General features: G+C 45.3%; 1 protein-coding gene across 1 annotated transcript in view; it reads right to left on the bottom strand.

Moving 5' to 3' along the window:
- PASD1 (PAS domain containing repressor 1) overlaps positions 1-23452 on the bottom strand; it is a 167991-nt gene that overhangs the window by 105837 nt on the left and 38702 nt on the right. Inside the window, exon 2 of the mRNA XM_067471693.1 lies at positions 6456-6553. The gene's annotated coding sequence lies outside the window, so the exon portion shown is untranslated. The remainder of the gene's footprint in view (positions 1-6455; positions 6554-23452) is intronic.

Consider the following 23452-nt stretch of genomic DNA (forward strand, 5'->3'; position numbering starts at 1 on the left):
CAGCCATTGGGACCAGGAGAGAGAGAGAGAGAGGTGGAGATGCCCACCTTTCCTGAAGTTAGGCACAAAAACAAAGGAGGGAGCGGAGGTGGGAGATACCTCCAGCCGGAGGGGCTCTCTCTCTCTTTCTCTCTCTCTCTCTCTCTCTCTCTCTCTCTCTTGGTCCCAATGGCTGAAGAGAAAGTCAGGAGAAGAGGCCACTTTTGGTGCGCACGCTGGGGTCTTCAGACACGCCTCCGGACCCGAAGTGGGCCAGGCGCGACCCACATGGGGGTTCTGTGTGGGAGGTTCGGCCCAATTCTATCGTTGGTGGGGTTAAGAATGCTCTATGATTGTAGGTGAACTATAAATCCCAGCAACTACAAGTCCCAAATGTCAAGATTCTATTTCCCCCAACTCCACCAGTGTTCACATTTGGGCATATTGAGTATTTGTGTAGAATTTGGTCCGGATCCATCATAGTTTGAGTCCACAGTGCTCTCTGGATGTAGGTGAACTACAACTCCAAAATCAAAGGACACTGCCCACCAAACCCTTCCAGTATTTTCTGTCGGTCATGGGAGAACTTTGCGCCTCGTTTGGTTTAATTCCATCATTGGTGGATTTCTTTGATTGTAGGTGAACTATAAATCCCAGCAACTACAACTCCCAAATGACAAAATCAATTTTTTTTAGTGAAGGACATACATTGGGTTGTTAGGTGTCTTGTGTCCAAATTTGTGTCAATTCATCCTGTGGTTTTTGAGTTCTGTTCATCCCACAAACGAACATTACATTTTTATTTATATAGATACTACCCGTCCACTGCCACGTGTTGCTGTGGCGCTGGTCAAGAGGGGAAGGAAGGGAAGAGGGAGAGAAGAAAGGAGAGAAAGAAAGAGGGAGGGAGAAAGAAAGAAAGCAGGAAAGAGAGGAGGAGGGATGGAAGCAAAGAGCAAAGGAAGGAAGGAAAGAATGAGGAAGAGAAGGAAGGAAGGAGAGAAAGAAGGAAAAGAAAAGAAAAGTGAGGAGGGAGGGAGGGAGGAAAGAGAGAAGGAAAGGAAAAAAAGGAAAGAACGAAGGAAACAGGGAGAGAAGGAAGGAAGGAAGGAAGGAAGGAAGGAAGGAAGGAAGGAAGGAAGGAAGGTTGGCCACAGCACCTACTAACCCAAGGAGTGACCATCACTCAAAAAAATTGAGTTTGTCATTTGGGAGTTGTAGTTGCTGGGATTTATAGTTCACCTACAATCAAAGAGCATTCTGAACTCCACCAACAATGGAATTGAACCAAAATTGGCACATAGGACTCCCATGACCAACAGAAAACACTAGAAGGATTTGGTGGGTATTGACCTTGAGTTTGAGAGCTGTAGTTCACCTACATCCAGAGAGCACTGTAGACTCAAACAATGATGGACCAGGACCAAACTTGGCACGAATGTTCCATAAGCCCAAATATGAACACAGATGGAAGTTGGGGGAAATACACCTTGACATTTGAGAGCTGTAGTTACTGGGATTTATAGTTCACCTACAATCAAAGACCATTCCGAACTCCACCAACTATGGAATTGAACCAAAGGTGACACACAGGAGTCCCATGACCCACAGAAAATACTGGAAGGGTTTGGTGGGCATTGACCTTGAGTTTGGGAGTTGTAGTTCACCTACATCCAGAGAGCACTGTAGACTCAAACAATGATGGACCTGGACCAAACTTGGCACGAATGTTCCATAAGCCCAAATATGAACACATATTTGGGGGAAATAGGCCTTGACATTTGGGATTTATAGTTCACCTACAATCAAAGAGCATTCTGAACACCACCAATGATAGAATTGGGCCAAACTTGGCACACAGAACAGGGGACGGCTAGTGTTTAATGATAAAAATAATTTGGGGAAAAAAATTGAATAAAAGTTCAAAAGATGAATGCACAACGGATGAGTTGTGTTGGATTTCCACCAAGCAAGGCGGTGAATGAGAAACGGCATTCCTGATCTGCCAGACAGGCCAGGACAGACAACCAAGGCCCAACCTGGTCCCACGCCCTTTCCATTTTGCCTGCGCCACTCGGAAAAATCCTCCCACGAGAGGAAGAGCCAGGGCTGAACAACCACGACGTCTCCGTTGGAAGCCGTTGAAACAAGCCGATCGGAGTCCCAAGAGCTCTGGCGTATGTTCATGGGTGAATCTGCCACACCCAGGGCCTCGGGGACATTTTTGAGTGGGTGCAAACCCACATATATCTATATAAATAAAAATGTCATGTTCGTTTGTGGGATTGACATAACTCAAAAACCACTGGGGGAATTGACACCAAATTTGGACACAAGACACCCAACAACCCAATGTATGTCCTTCTCTCTCTCAAAAAAATGATTCTGTCATTTGGGAGTTGTAGTTGCTGGGATTTATAGTTCACCTACAATCAAAGAACATTCTGAACTCCACCAATGATGGAATTGAACAAAACGTGGCACACAGGACTCCCATGACCAACAGAAAAAACTAGAAGGGTTTGGTAGATTTGGTGTGCATTGACCTAAAGTTTTGGAGTTGTAGTACACCTACATCCAGAAAACACTGTGGATTCAAACAATGACCAACAGAAAACACTAGAAGGGTTTGGTGGGCATTGACCTTGAGTTTGGGAATTGTAGTTCACCCTTATCCAGGGAGCACTGAACCCAGACAGATCTGGACCAAACATGACACACACACACAAACAACTACCTAATACACTCAAATTAGAATACTGGTGGGGTTTGGGGGATTGCTTTTTTCATTTGGGAGTTGTAGTTGCTGGGATTTATAGTTCACCTACAATTAAAGAACATTCTGAACCCCACCAAGAATGGAATTGAATCAAACTTGGCACACAAAACTCCCACGACCAACAGAAAATACCGGGTTTGGTGGGCCACGTCCTTTGATTTTGGAGTTGTAGTTCACCTACATCCAGAGAGTACTGTGGACTCAAACAATGATGGATCTGGACCAAACTCTACACGGATACTCAATATGCCCAAATGTGACCACTGGTGGAGTTTGGGGAAAATAGAATCTTGACATTTGGGAGTTGTAGTTGCTGGGATTTATAGTTCACCTACAATCCCAGAGCATTCTGAACCCCACCAACGATGGAATTGAACCAAACTTGGCACACAAAACTCCCACAACTAAGAGTAAATACTGGAAGTTTTGGTGGGCAGTGTCCTTTGGTTTTGGAGTTGTAGTTCACCCACATCCAGAGATCACTGTGGACTCAAACAATGATGGATCCCGACCAAACTCTACACAAACACTCAATATACCCAAATGTGAACACTGGTGGAATTCGGGGAAAATAGAATCTTGACATTTGTAGTTGCTGGGATTTATAGTTCACCTACAATCACAGAGCATTCTGAATCCCACCAACGATAGAATTGGGCCAAACCTCCCACACAGAACCCCCATGTGGGCCACTGCACTGGATGAATTGACACCGAATTTGGACACAAGACACCTAACAACTTCAAGAAGTGACCATCACTAAAAAAAATATGATTTATTTCATTTGGGAGTTGTAGTTGCTGGGATTTATAGTATGGAGTGAGATATTAGTTCCTGTATATCGTAAGGCACTAAGTGTTTGGAAACTTTGAGCACTGCGTTTCTAAGATTTGCTTGAGGGCTCGTTTTGAGCTGAAAAGCCTTTGTTTTGTGCTGGGAGCAGTTCTGGAGCATCCTGAAGATAAAGTTTGTTAAGGGCAAGACAAGGTCACTCTACAGACGACTAAATAAGAGAGACTGTATATTATTCTGACTGAAGAGGACTCACCGAAGATATTGTTTTGGTGAGAGCAATTCTTCTGACTTGTTTTGTATACAGTGAATAGAACTTCATTTTCTTTCTACTTAAAGTGCCTCCTCCTGAGAAAAATGTATAGTATCACAAAGGACGACCACCTCACCCGCCTCATAGGAAACCTGCTACAAAACAGGAGCTTCTTTGTTGAGTTCCAGGGCCAGAGAAGCAGATGGCGGAAACAGAAGAACGGCCTGCCTCAGGGGAGCGTGCTTGCTCCATCCATGTTCAACATCTACACACATGACCAGCCACTGCCAGAAGGGACAGAGAGTTTCCTCTACGCTGATGATCGTGCCATCACTGCTCAAGCAGGGAGCTTTGAGATGGTAGAACAGAAGCTCTCTGAAGCTCTAGGTGCTCTTACTGCCTATTCCAGGGAAAACCAGCTGATCCCTAATCCATCTAAAACACAGACATGTGCTTTTCATCTCAAGAACAGACAAGCATCCTGAGCTCTGAAGATCACCTGGGAAGGAAGGAATCCCACCTGAGCATTGCAGAACACCCAAATCCCTGGGAGTCACTCTGGACCGTGCCCTAACATAGAAGAAGCACTGCCTGGACATCAAGCAAAAAGTGGGTGTCAGAAACAATATCATATGAAAGCTGACTGGCACAACCTGGGGATCACAACCAGACACAGTGAAGACATCTGCCCTTGCGCTGTGCTACTCTGCTGCTGAGTATACATGCCCAGTGTGGAACACATCTCACCACACTAAAACAGTGGATGTGGCTCTGAATGAGACATGCCGCATTATCATGGGGTGTCTGCGCCCTACACCACTGGAGAAATTACACTGCTTAGCCGGTATTGCCCCACCTGACATCCGCCGGGAAGGAGCAGCCAATAGTGAAAGGACCAAGGCAGTGACATTTCCAGCTCATCTCCTGTTTGGGTATCAGCCAGCACGTCAACGACTTAAATCAAGAAATAGTTTTCTAAGATCTACAGAGACACTCGCTGGAACACCTCAGCAAGCGAGAGTCCAAAAGTGGCAGGCTCAAACCCAGAACCTCAACCAATGGCTGATACCAAATGAGAGACTCCTTCCTGGGCACACAGACCTGGAAGGCGCTGAACAGACTGCGCTCGGGCACCACGAGATGCAGAGCCAACCTTCAGAAATGAGGCCAGAAAGTGGAATCCACGACATGCGAGTGCGGAGAAGAGCAAACCACTGACCACCTGCTGCAATGCAACCTGAGCCCTGCTGCATGCACAATGGAGGACCTTCTTGCAGCAACACCGGAAGCACTCCAAGTGGCCAGATACTGGTCAAAGGACATTTAACCAACTACCAAACTCACAAGTTTTGTATTTGTCTGTTTGTTTGCTTTGTTCTGTTAGAAATGTAATATAATGGACTGGTTGCTCTGACACGACAAACAAATAAATAAATACTTAAAGCGAAAGACTTGTGTGGTTTTTTTTATGAGTTATTTGTCAGAGTATTGACACTTGCCGGCGGAAGGATTGCTAGATCAGCAGACACTGTGTTCAAAATAAGGACTCTGCAGGCTTTTCAGTTACAATAGAAAACTAAGCTTTACTAAGTACATCTACACACGTCTATTCACAGCAAGCTACAGACAGGACCTCAATAGGCAAAAACAACAGTCTCTGAACATCTGCTTATCTGACTCCAGCTGAGACCAGTTCCTCCCTCTTCTTCCCAGCCAGAGAACACGTTATCTCATTTCTGTCAAGGTTACATTCTCACTGCCTCAGCACAGTATTTTCTTATACACAATAGGGCAGAATAGAATCCATCTTGAAATACATAGAAGCACGTTGAAAAACACACACGGATAATCCATAACTAAATAATCCTGACAATATTTGCTTGAGGGCTCGTTTTGAGCTGAAAAACTTTTGTTTTGTGCTGGGAGCAGTTCTGCAACATCCTGAAGATAAAGTTAAAGTTTGTTTACGAAAAGGGCAAAGTCATTACGTAGGCTACTAACGCTGAAAAATAATTGATCCAAACCACTTTTTCCCCTATGCTTCCCATTTGAACTCGTAAAGTGTCTCCTTTGAAAAAGAGGCAAACTTTCGTTGAGGAGGCTACTAGGCTTGGGCGGTTTTGTTCGTTAATTTTGTAATTCGTTATTAATTCGTATTTAAATTAGCTTACGATCCAATATTGAGCCATGCAGGACTACTGTGAGGAGTAATTAAAAATCGAAACAATTTTTCCAATTTATTTCGTATTGTTTCGAAATTGTTTCGTAATTATTTAGTAATTATTTTGTAATTATTTTGTAATTATTTCATAATTATTTTCACATGTCTGGTGCAAGTTTTATAGTTGTTGTGTGTTTTATCACACCAACAGTCAACAACAGAGGGAGAGGGAAGCTTCAGAAGTTCTCCCTGTCCCATTTGAAGGGTTTTTTAGCATATTGCGCAATCGCGTCCGCCATTAACGAATCGATTCATAATTTTACGAAATTTCGTATATTTTGAACTTTTTTAAAAGAAAATTTCGGAATTCTTTGAAAAAACGAAACACAAAGGTCCCCCTAAAAACGAAATGAGTTTAGAACCAAATTTTTCCGTGGTTACCCAAGCCTAGAGGCTGCCTAAGAAAGCAAAATAATCAACATCGACCTTACCTGTTCTATCCGTTAGATTCATCAGTCCTGGATGGCAGGGTAAGACAAGTATGCGCCGTATTAAAACCATTAAAATAGCGGTGGAGAAGAAACGAATCCTAGAAGAAAAAGCAAGTAAGGTTTCAGCACATGCTTCCTATTTGTATTTGGAGAGCGCCAACCTTTCCCCATCCTCAAGGATTACACTTAAAGACATATAGCCAGGAGCTACTGGGACAGTTTTTAAAAATGGACTACTATAAGAATGTTATCTCTGCTTGAAAAGAGGCGGAAGTGTCATAGAATCCTAGAATCCTAGAGTTGGAAGAGACCTCCTGGGCCATCCAGTCCACCCCCATTCTGCCAAGAAGCAGGAATATTGCATTCAAATCACCCCTGACAGATGGCCATCCAGCCTCTGTTTAAAAGCTTCCAAAGAAGAAGCCTCCACCACACTCCGGGGCAGAGAGTTCCACTGCTGAACGGCTCTCACAGTCAGGAAGTTCTTCCTCATGTTCAGATGGAATCTCCTCTCTTGTAGTTTGAAGCCACTGAGAGCCGTTCAGCAGTGGAACTCAACACAAAAGAGACATGCACAAGAAGTGGAAAAAGGGAGAAATCACCAAAGAAGAATTCGAACAAATAGCCAACAACTGCCCTAGTCTCCAGGGAAGTAGAAAACAAGCTTGCTCCCTCCTCCTCCCTATGGCTTCCTCTCACATATTTATACATGGCTATCATATCTCCTCTCAGCCTTCTCTTCTTCAAGCTAAACATGCCCAGCTTCTTAAGCCGCTCCTCATAGGGCTTGTTCCTCAGACCCTTGATAATTTTAGTCGCTCTCCTCTGGACACATTCCAGCTTGTCAATATCTCTCTTGATTTGTGGTGCCCAGAACTGGACACAATTGGACACAGTAAACACTGAGTTTGCTATCAATCCTGGCTGATCTCCAGCCGCCTATCCTTCAACTCCCTATCTGGCTGCTCATTAAAATTTCCAGATGTCAGATTATTTTCCAAACCCAAATCTTGAGAGCTCACAGAAAGAGGGAGTAAAATTATCCTCCTATGAACCGCATCTCCTCCTATGAACCGGCGCGGACATTAAGATCGTCCGGGGAGGCCCTGCTCTCGGTCCCGCCTGCATCACAGGCACGATTGGCGGGAACGAGAGACAGGGCCTTCTCGGTGGTGGCCCCTCGGCTATGGAATGCCCTACTGGTTGACATCAGACAGGCCCCTTCGTTGCTGGCGTTTCGGAGGAAGGTCAAGACTTGGCTCTACGAGCAAGCGTTTGGCTAAACAGTGCAACTGAACAACTGAACACAGGAAGTCGGTAAAATTGAACATAGGAATGGCACAAGGATTATGAGAATGGATCTTGTTCTGTTTTGAGGAGTCATGAATTGATAAGGAATTGATAATAATTGTTGATTTTGTTGTAATGTGTGATGTGTTTTTAACTGTATATTACTGTATAACTCGCATTGTGTAAACCGCATTGAGTCGCCTAATCTAGGCTGAAAAATGCGGTATAGAAATAAAGCAAATAATAATAAGTAAATAAACCATCATTGCTAGGCTCAGCAGGAATATTCTCATGAGAAACTGCCCTTTGCACTGAGGCCTCTCTGTCATTGTCTGCCTGAAAATCATTGACCAAACCATCTCCATCTTGCACCTAGCCTCAGCCTCGGCACCATCATTACTCGCACCATCATTACTCACATCAGAAGCAGCATGATCTTGGAATACAAACACAGGCTGATTCCCAACACTGCCCCGTGAGAGTTGGAAGAGACCTCGTGGTCCATCCAGTCCAACCCCATTCTGCCAAGAAGCAGGAATATTGCATTCAAATCACCCCTGACAGATGGCCATCCAGCCTCTGTTTCAAAGCTTCCAAAGAAGGAGCCTCCACCACACTCCGGGGCAGAGAGTTCCACTGCTGAACGGCTCTCACAGTCAGGAAGTTCTTCCTCATGTTCAGGTGGAATCTCCTTTCTTGTATCATAGAATCATAGAATCAAAGAGTTGGAAGAGACCTCCTGGGCCATCCAGTCCACCCCCATTCTGCCAAGAAGCAGGAATATTGCATTCAAAGCACCCCTGACAGATGGCCATCCAGTCTCTGTTTCAAAGCTTCCAAAGAAGGAGCCTCCACCACACTCCGGGGCAGAGAGTTCCACTGCTGAACGGCTCTCACAGTCAGGAAGTTCTTTGTCATGTTCAGGTGGAATCTCCTTTCTTGTATCATAGAATCATAGAATCCAAGAGTTGGAAGAGACCTCATGGGCCATCCAGTCCAACCCCATTCTGCCAAGAAGCAGGAATATTGCATTCAAAGCACCCCTGACAGATGGCCATCCAGTCTCTGTTTCAAAGCTTCCAAAGAAGGAGCCTCCACCACACTCCCTCTGGGGCAGAGAGAGCTCAAACCATATTGCATGATCTGAGCACAAGGAGCCAGACAAGCAGATGCATTAGAAAGATGGAATTCGGGTCTATTGGTCCAGTTGCTCAAGGGTGAAAAGACAGCCTTTGTATGTAAAACAATAACAACTGTTGGGGTTCAGCCTGAGTTTGAACTTGAACCTGATTCTCTGTTTGTTTTTCTTGATGCTAATGAAAGTATATTTACTGATGCTAATGAAAATGTACCTCTTGATGCCAATGCTCCTGAAATTAGTGAGGAAGAAACTGCTGTAGGTTTGGAAAATGCCAATGTTCCTGAAATTAGTGAGGAAGGAACTTCTGTAGATTTGGAAAATGAAAGTACGAGTGTTCATGAGAATGTTTCAGAGGGAAGCCATGACCTTTCACTCCCTTCTGCACCTGGTAACTTTAATGACAACAGAAGGGGCCAAATTTGGGAAGTCGGATCTGGCCACGGTGGTCCACGCTCTTGTCACATCCCGGTTAGATTACTGCAACGCACTCTACGTGGGGTTGCCTTTGAAGACTGCTCGGAAACTTCAACTAGTCCAGCGAGAAGCAGCCAGATTGCTCACCGGAGCGGCGTACAGGGAGCACACCACCCCCCTGTTGCATCAGCTCCACTGGCTGCCGATCCAATTCCGAGCACAATTCAAAGTGCTGGTTTTGACCTACAAAACCCTATACGGTTCCGGCCCAGTGTATTTGTCCGAACGGATCTCCCTCTACATCCCACCTCGAAGTTTAAGATCTTCTGGGGAGGCCCTGCTCTCAACCCCACCAGTGGCACAAGTGAGGCTGGCGGGGACGAGGAGCAGGGCCTTCTCAGTGGTGGCCCCTCACCTGTGGAACTCACTCCCCGGGGAGATCAGATCGACGACTTCCCTTCTAGCGTTTAGGAAAAAACTAAAGACCTGGATGTGGGACCAAGCTTTTGGCCATGCTGACAACTAACTAAAGGACCTGTCGATAGACAAGGACAATGGAATGGAATGGATATATGGACTCTGACATGAGATAGTTTTTATGATTTATTAGGTATTGATGTTTTATTTTAATTGTTGAACTGTTATTTATTTTATTATTTATTTATTTATTTGGGGTTCTTGTATCCCGCCCTTCTCACCCCGAAGGGGACCCAGGGCGGCTTACAGCTGCAAGGCGCACTTAGACGCCTGCTACACAAACAATCATCACAAAAAATATAACAGTACAAATTCCCACAATTCAACATTATCCAATAAAATCAGTAAAATGATAAAATCAGTAAAAACAATACAAACCTGGATCTTCCTCCTACCCATCAGCGTACAATTAACTCAAAGATCTGTTTTGGTTCCATTTCGACAATCCTGCCGATCTTACACATCTGATTGTCTTATTTGGTTGTCATTGTCTAATTGCCTGGTTGCCCAAAGGCCTGGTTCCACAGCCATGTCTTCACCCTCCTCCTGAAGGAGAGGAGGGTTGGTGCTGTTCTGATTTCCCCCGGGAGTGAATTCCACAGGTGGGGGGCCACCACTGAGAAGGCTCTGCTTCTCGTCCCCACCAGCCTCACTTGTGAGAGTGGTGGGGTTGAGAGCAGAGCCTCCCCAGATGATCTCAAACTCCGAGGTGGGACGTAGAGGGAGATACGTTCGGACAGATACACTGGACCAGAACCGTATAGGGTTTTGTAGGTTAAGACCAGCACCTTGAATTGTGCTCGGAATTGAACCGGCAGCCAGTGGAGCTGGCACAACAGGGGGGTGGTATGCTCCCTGTATGACGCTCCGGTGAGCAATCTGGCTGCCGCACGCTGGACTAGTTGGAGTTTCCGAACAGTCTTCAAGGGCAACCCCACGTAGAGCGCGTTGCAGTAGTCTATCCGGGATGTGACAAGAGCGTGGACCACCGTGGCCAGATCAGACTTCCCAAGGTACGGGCGCAACTGGTGCACAAGTTTTAATTGCGCAAAAGCTCTCCCGGCCACCGCCGAGACCTGGGGTTCCAGGCTCAGCGGCGAGTCCAGGATCACTCCCAAGCTGCGAACCTGCGTCTTCAGGGGGAGTGGAACCCCATCCAGCACAGGCTGTAACCCTATACCCTGTTCGGCCTTCCGACTGACCAGTAGGACCTCTGTCTTGACTTGTTATATTTTGTATTGTTTGTTGTGTGATTTGGGCATCTAATTGTGCCTTTCCTGTAAGCCGCCCTGAGTCCCCCCCGGGGTGAGAAGGGCGGGGTATAAGTAGATGAAATAAATAAATAAATAAATTGGGAAGACAGAAGTAAATCACTCAGTTTGCGTCGATCCTCCCGAATTCAAGAATTAAAAACATTGGCTTCAAAGAAGAGGGGCGGGTCACGGAACCGATTCTGGAGTTTTAATTGCAATACGCCGGGCTGATTGCCTCAGTTCAGGCATCGTTTCAGAATTGATGAAGACCTTGGCAGTTCTCCCGGTTCCCTGGCCATAGTTTGGGAAGATTTCTAGGATATCAAGTACAGTTAGTGGATTGCTAACAGGTTCCAGTATTTTACAGTGTGGCTTTGGGTTTTGCTTTGTCCATTTAAATTCATGTTTGCTGATTTTGCTGTGGCTTTTGACTTGCATTTTTCCTTGATTTTGTAACCATTTTTCTTCAATTAAAAAAGGATTGTTTTTCACAGCCAAGTGTGGTGGAGAGTTATCTTAGGGCCTCGTTCCCTGCTCTGGATTGCAACAACAACAACAAAACCCCCCACACGCTTGGGAAAACACGCACCGCGTTGAAGCATGATGCAGCAAAACGAGGAGCCGTAAAAAGAACTAACCTAGATGGTACAAATAAGGTCAAAATATTCTTAACCGGATTAAACAGTTTAGGGCCAAAGGGAGCGCTAAGTATTCGCCGGCCCGTTTTAAGCCGGAGCTTAAAATAGCATTGACTCAAGAGACGTCAGAGAAGTTTCATAAGATAATCGGTGCTCAAACTCGCCATTGTGTAATGAATTCTGCCTGATAGGTACCATAATGTTGACCATTAGGCCTGGGTAACAACGCAAAAATTTGTTTCTAAAATCGATTTGTATTTGGGGGGTTTTGTTTGTTTCGATATTTAAAATAATTACAAAATTTTCCCTTAAAAAAGTTCGGTATTTACGAAATTTCGTTAATATTTACAAAACATTTTGTGAAGATGGTGCCCTTTTTTTTCAATATTTTTTCAATATTTTTTCAATATTTTTTCAATATTTTTTCAATATTTTTTCAATATTTTTTAATTTAATTATTAATTTAGTAGAATAGGGAGGAGAAATTATTATTAAGGAGGGAAGGCAGGCACTCACTCACTCTGGCGGGCCCTCAAGCGCTGCCGCCGAGTCGGGCCCGGCTCCTCCGAAGCTAAGGTTTCAGTGCGGAATTGGGAGAGGGGGGTCCCCAAAGGCCATCTAGTCCAGCCCCCTCCTAAGGTTTCAATGTGGAATTGGGAGAAGGGGCTCCCCAAAGGCCATCTAGTCCCGCCCTCTGCTATGGTCTCAATGCGAAATTGGGAGAAGGGCTCCTCAAAGGCCATCTAGCCCAGCCCTCCGCTAAGGTTTCAGTGCGGAATTGGGAGAAGGGGGTCCCCAAAGGCCATCTAGTCCAGCCCCCTCCTAAGGTTTCAATGCGGAATTGGGAGAAGGGGCTCCCCAAAGGCCATCTAGTCCAGCCCTCTGCTAAGGTTTGAATGCGGAATTGGAGGAAGGGGCTCCCCAAAGGCCATCTAGTCCAGCCCCCTCCTAAGGTTTCAATGCGGAATTGGGAGAAGGGGCTCCCCAAAGGCCATACATTCCAGCCCTCTGCTAAAGTTTCAATGTGGAATTGGGAGAAAGGGCTCCCCAAAGGCCATCTAGTCCCGCCCTCTGCTATAGTCTCAATGCGAAATTGGGAGAAGGGCTCCCCAAAGGCCATCTAGCCCAGTCCCCTCCTAAGGTTTCAGTGCGGAATTGGGAGAAGGGGCTCCCCAAAGGCCATCTAGTCCAGCCCCCTGCTATGGTCTCAATGCGAAATTGGGAGAAGGGGCTCCCCAAAGGCCATACATTCCAGCCCTCTGCTAAAGTTTCAATATGGAATTGGGAGAAGGGGCTCCCCAAAGGCCATCTAGTCCCGCCCTCTGCTATGGTCTCAATGCGAAATTGGGAGAAGGGCTCCCCAAAGGCCATCTAGCCCAGTCCCCTCCTAAGGTTTCAGTGCGGAATTGGGAGAAGGGGGTCCCCAAAGGCCATCTAGTCCAGCCCTCTGCTAAGGTTTGAATGTGGAATTGGGAGAAGGGGCTCCCCAAAGGCCATCTAGTCCCGCCCTCTGCTATGGTCTCAATGCGAAATTGGGAGAAGGGCTCCCCAAAGGCCATCTAGCCCAGCCCTCCGCTAAGGTTTCAGTGCGGAATTGGGAGAACGAAGCACACCCACCACAAAGGTGAGGAAGGAGGGACGGGCCGCCTTCCCGCTGAGGGTCGCTCGCCCTCTCGCTCGCTTGCTCAGCCGGCGCCTTCCCCGCCCTCTCCTCCTCCTCCTCCTCCTCCTCCTCCTCCTCTTTCAGGCTCTGACTGGCGAAGGAGAGGAGAGAGAGGAGAGCTCCCAGCAAGCATCTAGCCATCTTACGTATTTCCGAAATGGACGGAAATACAAAAATATTTGGCGCATGCCGTTTCGATATTTAAAAACACTTCCGGGTTTAAAAATAAGTTTTGTAATCGTTTTGTAATTGCCAAAATTAACGAATATTTAACGAATTACAAAATTAACGAACGAAACCGCCCAGGCCTATTGACCATGTATAGGCACTTTTGCAGCTGCAAGGAAGATATAAAATAGAACCCGACTGGACGACGGTATCGTTTGCCACCATGGCACCCAACAGATAATCTTGCATGTAGTGAACCAAATGTTCATGCTACTGCTGTACTGATTGGAGATCTACGTATATTCAAAATCTATGAGTACGTAAGTACCCCCAGCAATCTGGGAAGCACATTTTCAGGAACCTTCCAGGGATACCTCCTGGGACATCGCAAGTGGAAATGCCTGCCCAATTTCATGAATGGGCCATCTCCCCATGTGACTTAATGTCTTTGGAAATTAAGTCTTGTAGCTCAATCAAAACCAGGAAAGGCACCAGGAGAAAATCTGATCCCTCCTGAGGTCATCAAGAACAATCTGGACTTCTGGTCCCCCATCCTAGCGTCATTGTTTACCTGCATAGACAAACATGGACAAATACCAAAGAACTGAAAATACACTCTATTTGAAGGGCTTCTCTAGTCTGAAGACCAAGATAGAAATCCACCTGAAGGGAGAGCTGGCTAAGGCCTAATTTTAGCCCTACGGATGCATTAAGAAGGCAAATTAAGGTCAACCCTGCACATTCGTGGGTCTAACTTTGGCAGGCTGGATTATATTTGTGGAATTGGGCATTATAGTCCATCTAGCAATCTTTAGGCCAGGTATGGCTACAGTTTGGCACAGTTTGTCTTTCTGAACTAAGTTAAGGTGAGCATTTAATAGTGAATAATAGGTAAGGTTTCAAATGAACCTCAATATTTATTTATTTACTAGCCGTCCCCTATCATGCGTTGCTGTGGCCCAGTCTGTGTATATGTGTTTTGTGTCTGTGTATATTTGTGTGTGTGTGTATGTGTGTGTGTGTATATGTGTGTGTGTGTGTGTGTGTGTGTGTGTGTATGTGTGTGTGTGTATGTATGTGTATATATATATATATGTATATATATATATACACATACACACACACACACACTAATTTCGGGACCCGGCGCTGCCCAGGTTATTTGAGAAAGGCATTGTGTGCCAAGGTTGGTCTTGATCAGTGGCTTGCAGTGGTCTCACGAAGTTAGTGAAGATACTGCGAGTCCCATCGTCCATGGTCCATCCTCCTCCAAACAGCACCAGGATGTAGAGTAGGTCATGGGGGCTCTGTGTGCCAAGTTTGGTCTTGATTGGTCAGTGGATAAGAGTCGCAGCGTTCTCAGGAAGTTAGTGGAGGTATTTCAAGTCCCATCATCCCAAGCTCATTTCCATGGTCAATAAAGGAACAGTGTGTTGGGATTCAGCAGCAAGGTGCTGAGGATTTTTGAGAGAATGAGGGGGATGATGGGTTTTGGGATATAAGGTTTGCTTCAAGGGGAAACCTGTTAGATCAGGCATTGTTTGGAAACCAAGTTCATGTGCCATGGAAATCCTGTTCAAGGGGTCTTGCTTCTGTGAAGTTTTTTTTAGCCTTTTGGATTGTCTTTGCATCTTTGCATCTTGTTGATTCCTGTCTGGATTAATGCTGTCCATTACTAAAAGTATAAAGTATCAAGCATTTGGACATTTCTGATCAGTTTGCATTGAAATTACTAAACGTATCAAAAACAGTTGAACAACAAATGTGTCAAACACCATGCATTAGGACATTTCTGATCAGTTTTTTTTTTTTTGTCGTGTCAGGGGCTACCTGAGAAACTGCAAGTTGCTTCTGGTGTGAGAGAATTGGCCGTCTGCAAGAACGTTGCCCAGGGGACGCCCGGATGATTTTTTGATGTTTTTATCATGCTTGTGGGAGGCTTCTCTCATGTCCCCGCATGAGGAGCTGGAACTGATAGAGGGAGCTCATCCGCCTCTCCCCGGATTCGAACCTGTGACCTGTCGGTCTTCAGTCCTGCCAGCACAGGGGTTGAACCCACTGCGCCACCGGGGGCTCCTATTTCCGATCAGTTGAACAACTCCAAATGTGTCAAACACCATGCATTTGGACATATGTGATCAGTTTGCATTGAAAATACTAAACGTAACAAAACCAGTTGAACAACTCCAAACATTTGGACATTCCTGATGACTTTGCATTGAAAATACTAAAAGTATCAAAAACAGCTGAACAAATGTGTCAAACGCCATGCATTTGGACATTTATGACCAGTTTGCATTGATAATACTAAACGTATCAAAACCAGTTGAACAACTCCAAATGTGTCAAACACCATGCATTTGGACATTTCTGATAACTTTGCATTGAAATTACTAAAAGTATCAAAACCAGTTGGACAACTCCAAATGTGTCAAACACCATGCATTTGGACATATGTGATCAGTTGAACAACTCCAAATGTGTCAAACATGCATTTTAGTATTTTCAATGCAAAGTCATCAGAAATGTCCAAATGCATGATGTTTGACACATTTGCAGTTGTTCAACTGGTTTTGGTACGTTTAGTATTCAATGCAAACTGGTCATAAATGTCCAAATGCACGGTGTTTGACACATTTGTTCAGCTGTTTTTGATACTTTTAGTATTTTCAATGCAAAGTCATCAGAAATGTCCAAATGCATGGTGGTTGACACATTTGTTGTTCAACTGTTTTTGATACGTTTATTATTTTCAGTGCAAACTGATCAGAAATGTCCAAATCCTTGGTGTTTGTCACATTTGGAGTCGTTCAACTGTTTTTGATACTTTTAGTAATTTCAATGCAAACTGATCAGAAATGTCCAAATCCTTGGTGTTTGTCACATTTGGAGTCGTTCAACTGTTTTTGATACTTTTAGTAATTTCAATGCAAACTGATCAGAAATGTCCAAATCCTTGGTGTTTGTCACATTTGGAGTCGTTCAACTGTTTTTGATACTTTTAGTAATTTCAATGCAAACTGATCAGAAATGTCCAAATCCTTGGTGTTTGTCACATTTGGAGTCGTTCAACTGTTTTTGATACTTTTAATAATTTCAATGCAAACTGATCAGAAATGTCCAAATCCTTGGTGTTTGTCACATTTGGAGTTGTTCAACTGTTTTTGATACGTTTATTATTTTCAGTGCAAACTGATCAGAAATGTCCAAATCCTTGGTGTTTGTCACATTTGGAGTCGTTCAACTGTTTTTGATACTTTTAGTAATTTCAATGCAAACTGATCAGAAATGTCCAAATCCTTGGTGTTTGTCACATTTGGAGTCGTTCAACTGTTTTTGATACTTTTAGTAATTTCAATGCAAACTGATCAGAAATGTCCAAATCCTTGGTGTTTGTCACATTTGGAGTCGTTCAACTGTTTTTGATACTTTTAATAATTTCAATGCAAACTGATCAGAAATGTCCAAATCCTTGGTGTTTGTCACATTTGGAGTCGTTCAACTGTTTTTGATACTTTTAGTAATTTCAATGCAAACTGATCAGAAATGTCCAAATCCTTGGTGTTTGTCACATTTGGAGTCGTTCAACTGTTTTTGATACTTTTAGTAATTTCAATGCAAACTGATCAGAAATGTCCAAATCCTTGGTGTTTGTCACATTTGGAGTCGTTCAACTGTTTTTGATACTTTTAATAATTTCAATGCAAACTGATCAGAAATGTCCAAATCCTTGGTGTTTGTCACATTTGGAGTCGTTCAACTGTTTTTGATACTTTTAATAATTTCAATGCAAACTGATCAGAAATGTCCAAATCCTTGGTGTTTGTCACATTTGGAGTCGTTCAACTGTTTTTGATACTTTTAATAATTTCAATGCAAACTGATCAGAAATGTCCAAATCCTTGGTGTTTGTCACATTTGGAGTCGTTCAACTGTTTTTGATACTTTTAATAATTTCAATGCAAACTGATCAGAAATGTCCAAATCCTTGGTGTTTGTCACATTTGGAGTCGTTCAACTGTTTTTGATACTTTTAGTAATTTCAATGCAAACTGATCAGAAATGTCCAAATCCTTGGTGTTTGTCACATTTGGAGTCGTTCAACTGTTTTTGATACTTTTAGTAATTTCAATGCAAACTGATCAGAAATGTCCAAATCCTTGGTGTTTGTCACATTTGGAGTCGTTCAACTGTTTTTGATACTTTTAATAATTTCAATGCAAACTGATCAGAAATGTCCAAATCCTTGGTGTTTGTCACATTTGGAGTCGTTCAACTGTTTTTGATACTTTTAGTAATTTCAATGCAAACTGATCAGAAATGTCCAAATCCTTGGTGTTTGTCACATTTGGAGTCGTTCAACTGTTTTTGATACTTTTAATAATTTCAATGCAAACTGATCAGAAATGTCCAAATCCTTGGTGTTTGTCACATTTGGAGTTGTTCAACTGTTTTTGATACTTTTAGTAATTTCAATGCAAACTGATCAGATATGTCCACATGCTTGGTGTTTGTCACATTTGGAGTTGTTCAATTGTTTTTGATCCTTTTCGTAATTTCAATGCAAACTGATCACATATGTCCAAATGCATGGTGGTTGACATATTTGAAGTCATTCAACTGTTTTTGATACGGTTAGTAATTTCAATGCAAACTGATCAGATATGTTCAAATGCATGGTAGTTGAAATACTTGGAGTCGTTCAACTGTTTTTGATACTTTTAGTAATTTCAATGCAAACTGATCAGAAATGTCCACACGCATGGTGGTTGACACATTTGGAGTTGTTCAACTGTTTTTGATACTTTTAGTAATGGACTTTTTATGGACTTATTACTTTTTGGAACCTTCTTATTTTCTTACAAGCCTTTATTTCTTCTGGCTATTTACTAAGATTTGTTTCTTCACTCTTCGTGCGGTGTGTTTCAAACTCAGAGGGCTTTCTCCTGACCTGGAGTACAACAAAAAGCAGAGTATTACAGAGCCGAGACTGTCTTGCACCTCTTCCTGTAGACAACACTTCACATATGCTACATGGAGGCCTTTCCATAGTGTTGGGGTTCCTTCCACAGAAGAAGAGAATGCAAATTATAGGCGGCAGAACGAAGCAGCTTCCGTCTCGCATCCGAATGCGCGAGGCTCCGTCGGCCTCCATGCGTGCGTTTGTGTGTGTATGAGATTGCGAGTTTAACCTTTCCAGCAAAGTGTAACTGATTCAATTATGACACATTTTTATAGATGACATTTCAACAGCAGGCAAGCGCTCGGTTTTTCCTTATGGCTCGGTTAGACGCATATAGAGAGGGATAATTTAAGAGTCTATATCATCAGCATTAAAATCTACCTCCTGCTGTCGGAGGAATGTCGGAAATCCAAAGTGAGTGGCATTTAGCCATCCAAAGGGGAATTAGGTGCGCACACAATGCCGAAAGCTGCACCAAAGAGCAGGAAATAGGGTTTGGACCATGTTCCTCCTCCTCCTCTTCCAGGGCAGGGAGACAGGCAGCCATGCTCCTGCCCCAGAAACACATTTCTTTAATTTTAAACCTCACGCAAGCCTGTTCCGCTAACCTAGATACAACCGACAGCCGAGTACGTAATCGAGAGAGAGAGAGAGAGAGAGAGAGACACTCCTGGCATTTGGATATCTTCTTCCTTGCTGTTTCACAAGCTTCAAAGGCTTGTTGTTGTTGTTGTTAGGCAATAGCTAACTGCTCCGGCTTATACAAAATACATATTAGCCTGGATAGATAGCATAACTCATCCTCATTATTGGCAGGGATGAGAGATATGGCCTTCTCAGAGGTGGCCCCTCGGTTGTGGAACACCCTCCCTAGGGATATTAGATATGATTGGCTGGATGAAGAGACAGAGCCTTCTCAGTGGTGGCCCCTCGGCTATGGAACGCCCTCCCTAGGGATATTAAATGTGATTAGCAGGATCAAGAGACAGGCCCTTCTCAGCGGTGGCCCCCTCGGTTATGGAACGCCCTCTCTAGGGATATTAGATGTGATTGGCAGGATCAAGAGACAGGGCCTTCTCAGCGGTGGCCCCCTCGGTTATGGAACGCCCTCTCTAGGGATATTAGATGTGATTGGCAGGATCAAGAGACAGGGCCTTCTCAGCGGTGGCCCCCTCGGTTATGGAACGCCCTCTCTAGGGATATTAGATGTGATTGGCAGGATCAAGAGACAGGGCCTTCTCAGCGGTGGCCCCTCGGCTATGGAACGCCCTCCTGAGGGATATTAGATGCCATTGGCAGGATCAAGAGACAGGGTCTTCTCAGCGGTGGCCCCTCGGCTATGGAACACCCTCCCTAGCGATATTAGATATGATTGGCAGGATGAAGAGACAGAGCCTTCTCAGCGGTGGCCCCTCGGTTATGGAACGCCCTCTCTAGGGATATTAGATGTGATTGGCAGGATCAAGAGACAGGGCCTTCTCAGCGGTGGCCCCTCGACTATGGAACGCCCTCCTGAGGGATATCAGACGCGATTGGCAGGATCAAGAGACAGGGCCTTCTCAGCGGTGGCCCCTCGGTTATGGAACGCCCTCTCTAGGGATATTAGATGTGATTGGCAGGATCAAGAGACAGGGCCTTCTCAGCGGTGGCCCCTCGGCTATGGAACGCCCTCCTGAGGGATATTAGATGCCATTGGCAGGATCAAGAGACAGGGTCTTCTCAGCGGTGGCCCCTCGGCTATGGAACACCCTCCCTAGCGATATTAGATATGATTGGCAGGATGAAGAGACAGAGCCTTCTCAGCGGTGGCCCCTCGGTTATGGAACGCCCTCTCTAGGGATATTAGATGTGATTGGCAGGATCAAGAGACAGGGCCTTCTCAGCGGTGGCCCCTCGGCTATGGACCGCCCTCCTGAGGGATATTAGATGCCATTGGCAGGATCAAGAGATAGGGTCTTCTCAGCGGTGGCCCCTCGGCTATGGAACACCCTCCCTAGCGATATTAGATATGATTGGCAGGATGAAGAGACAGAGCCTTCTCAGCGGTGGCCCCTCGGTTATGGAACGCCCTCTCTAGGGATATTAGATGTGATTGGCAGGATCAAGAGACAGGGCCTTCTCAGCGGTGGCCCCTCGGCTATGGAACGCCCTCCTGAGGGATATCAGACGCGATTGGCAGGATCAAGAGACAGGGCCTTCTCAGCGGTGGCCCCTCGGTTATGGAACGCCCTCTCTAGGGATATTAGATGTGATTGGCAGGATTAAGAGACAGGGCCTTCTCAGCGGTGGCCCCTCGGCTATGGAACGCCCTCCTGAGGGATATTAGATGCCATTGGCAGGATCAAGAGACAGGGTCTTCTCAGCGGTGGCCCCTCGGCTATGGAACACCCTCCCTAGCGATATTAGATATGATTGGCAGGATGAAGAGACAGAGCCTTCTCAGCGGTGGCCCCTCGGTTATGGAACGCCCTCTCTAGGGATATTAGATGTGATTGGCAGGATCAAGAGACAGGGCCTTCTCAGCGGTGGCCCCTCGACTATGGAACGCCCTCCTGAGGGATATCAGACGCGATTGGCAGGATCAAGAGACAGGACCTTCTCAGCGGTGGCCCCTCAGCTATGGAACGCCCTCTCTAGGGATATTAGATGTGATTGGCAGGATCAAGAGACAGGGCCTTCTCAGCGGTGGCCCCTCGACTATGGAACGCCCTCCTGAGGGATATCAGACGCGATTGGCAGGATCAAGAGACAGGACCTTCTCAGCGGTGGCCCCTCAGCTATGGAACGCCCTCTCTAGGGATATTAGATCATAGAATCATAGAGTTGGAAGAGACCTCCTGGGCAGTCATCCAGTCCAACCCCATTCTGCCAAGAAGCAGGAATATTGCATTCAAATCACCCCTGATAGATGGCCATCCAGCCTCTGCTTCAAAGCCTCCAAAGAAGGAGCCTCCACCACACTCCGGGGCAGAGAGTTCCACTGCTGAACGGCTCTCACAGTCAAGAAGTTCTTCCTCGTGTTCAGATGGAATCTCCTCTCTTGTAGTCTCTCCTCTGTCTTGTCGGGATTAATCTTCACCTTGTTCGTCCTCATCCAGACAGCCACAGTGGCCAGGCACTCGTCCAGCACTTGAGGGGCTTCCTTGGAGTTAGGTGGAAATGAGTAGTAGAGTTGTGTGTCATCTGCATAGAGGTGGCACCCAACTCCAAAACTCCAGATGACCTCTCCCAGCGGTTTCATGTAGATGCTAAAAAGCATGGGAGACAGAATGGAGCCTTGTGGGACCCCACAGGTCAAAGGCCAGGGGTCCGAGCAGGCGTCTCCCAGCTTCACCATCTGGGATCGACCCTCCAGGAAGGAACGGAGCCACGACAGAGATCCATCCCAGAGAGACGACCCAGAAGGATACCATGATCGATGGTATCGAAAGCCGCTGAGATGTCCAAGAGAACCAACAGGGTCGATTAGATTAGCCAAGATGGGCAAGGGTCTAAAGATGATGTGGTTGCCCTCACAGCACCAAGGACCTCCTCCATGGTCTCAGGAAGAACAAGCCTAAAAGAATTTTAGTCGCCCTCCTCTGGACACATTCCAGCTTGTCAACAATTCAAGAGAGATATTGACTTTAAGCTGGAATGTGTCCAGAGGAGGGCGACTAAAATGATCAAGGGTCTGGAGAACAAGCCCTATGAGGAGCGGCTTAGGGAACTGGGCATGTTTAGCCTGAAGAAGAGAAGGCTGAGAGGAGATATGATAGCCATGTATAAATATGTGAGAGGAAGCCACAGGGAGGAGGAGGGAGCAAGCTTCTTTTCTGCTTCCCTGGAGAGAGACTAGGACGCAATGGAACAATGGCTTCAAACTACAAGAGAGGAGATTCTATCTGAACATGAGGAAGAACTTCCTGACTGTGAGAGCCGTTCAGCAGTGGAACTCTCTGCCCCGGAGTGTGGTGGAGGCTCCTTCTTTGGAAGCTTTTAAGCAGAGGCTGGATGGCCATTTGTCAGGGGTGATTTGAATGCAATATTCCTGCTTCTTGGCAGAATGGGGGTGGACTGGATGGCCCAGGAGGTCTCTTCCAACTCTTTGATTCTATGATTCTATGAATCCCACAAAATCAGACGAGCAGATGCCTCAGTCACTTCCTCTGGCACTGTGATGAAATTGGAGTCCAGCTCAAGGCGTATCTGAGCGACTTTGTCTGCAAAATGGTGTGCGAACTTGCAACACCGAGTTGTTGGGTCATCAAAGGTCTCCTCCACCATAGGTGGGTGAAGAAGCTCCCCGACAACCCGTAACACATCTAGGCATCCTGTAGGCAACGTCCTTGCAGGTTAGCTGATTCTCTCACTCCAGGAGCGACTTGCATTTTACCACAAAAAACAGGGGGGGGGGGTGGACTTTAGGGTCTCTTCCAACTCTATGAATCTCTGATTCTCTGGATTTCTCTTGTTTTCTTTCACAGCCATCAAAGTTGAGCAAATAACATGACAGTCACACCTATTTTGAAATATTTCCACTGAGGACAGTTCTGGCATTGTTTATATTAAAGAGGTGTGATTGTAAAGTCAACGTAATGAGATCTTTGGATAAGTTTCTGCTGGGTGGAAAATCTTTGGTACTGAAGTTCATGTTAAAAATAATTACTCAAATGGAGGCGAGGAACCTTTAACTGGAGGAATGGTGGCCGCACTTATGCTAAAAGGAGGGAAGAAGAGAAAGGAGGGAAAGAAGCCGGTAGGCAGCAGAGTCTTACACCAGGTATGAAGGTGTTCCCGATGACTAACACATTTCTCTTCCCACAAAAGGATTTACTTATGAATTAAGCCCGTGTTTACCTTTCTGTAACCAACCACAAAACAAAATACCATAAGCGCAAGATGCGTAGGTGAGGGAAATGGCATGCTCTGGCAAACAGACTTTTTTTCCAACCAATAATAATAATAATAATAATAATAATAGAACAACAACAACAACAAAACAATAGTA

Source organism: Anolis sagrei, chromosome 10 (assembly GCF_037176765.1).
Source record: "Anolis sagrei isolate rAnoSag1 chromosome 10, rAnoSag1.mat, whole genome shotgun sequence".
NCBI classification, from domain to species: Eukaryota; Metazoa; Chordata; class Lepidosauria; order Squamata; family Dactyloidae; genus Anolis; species Anolis sagrei.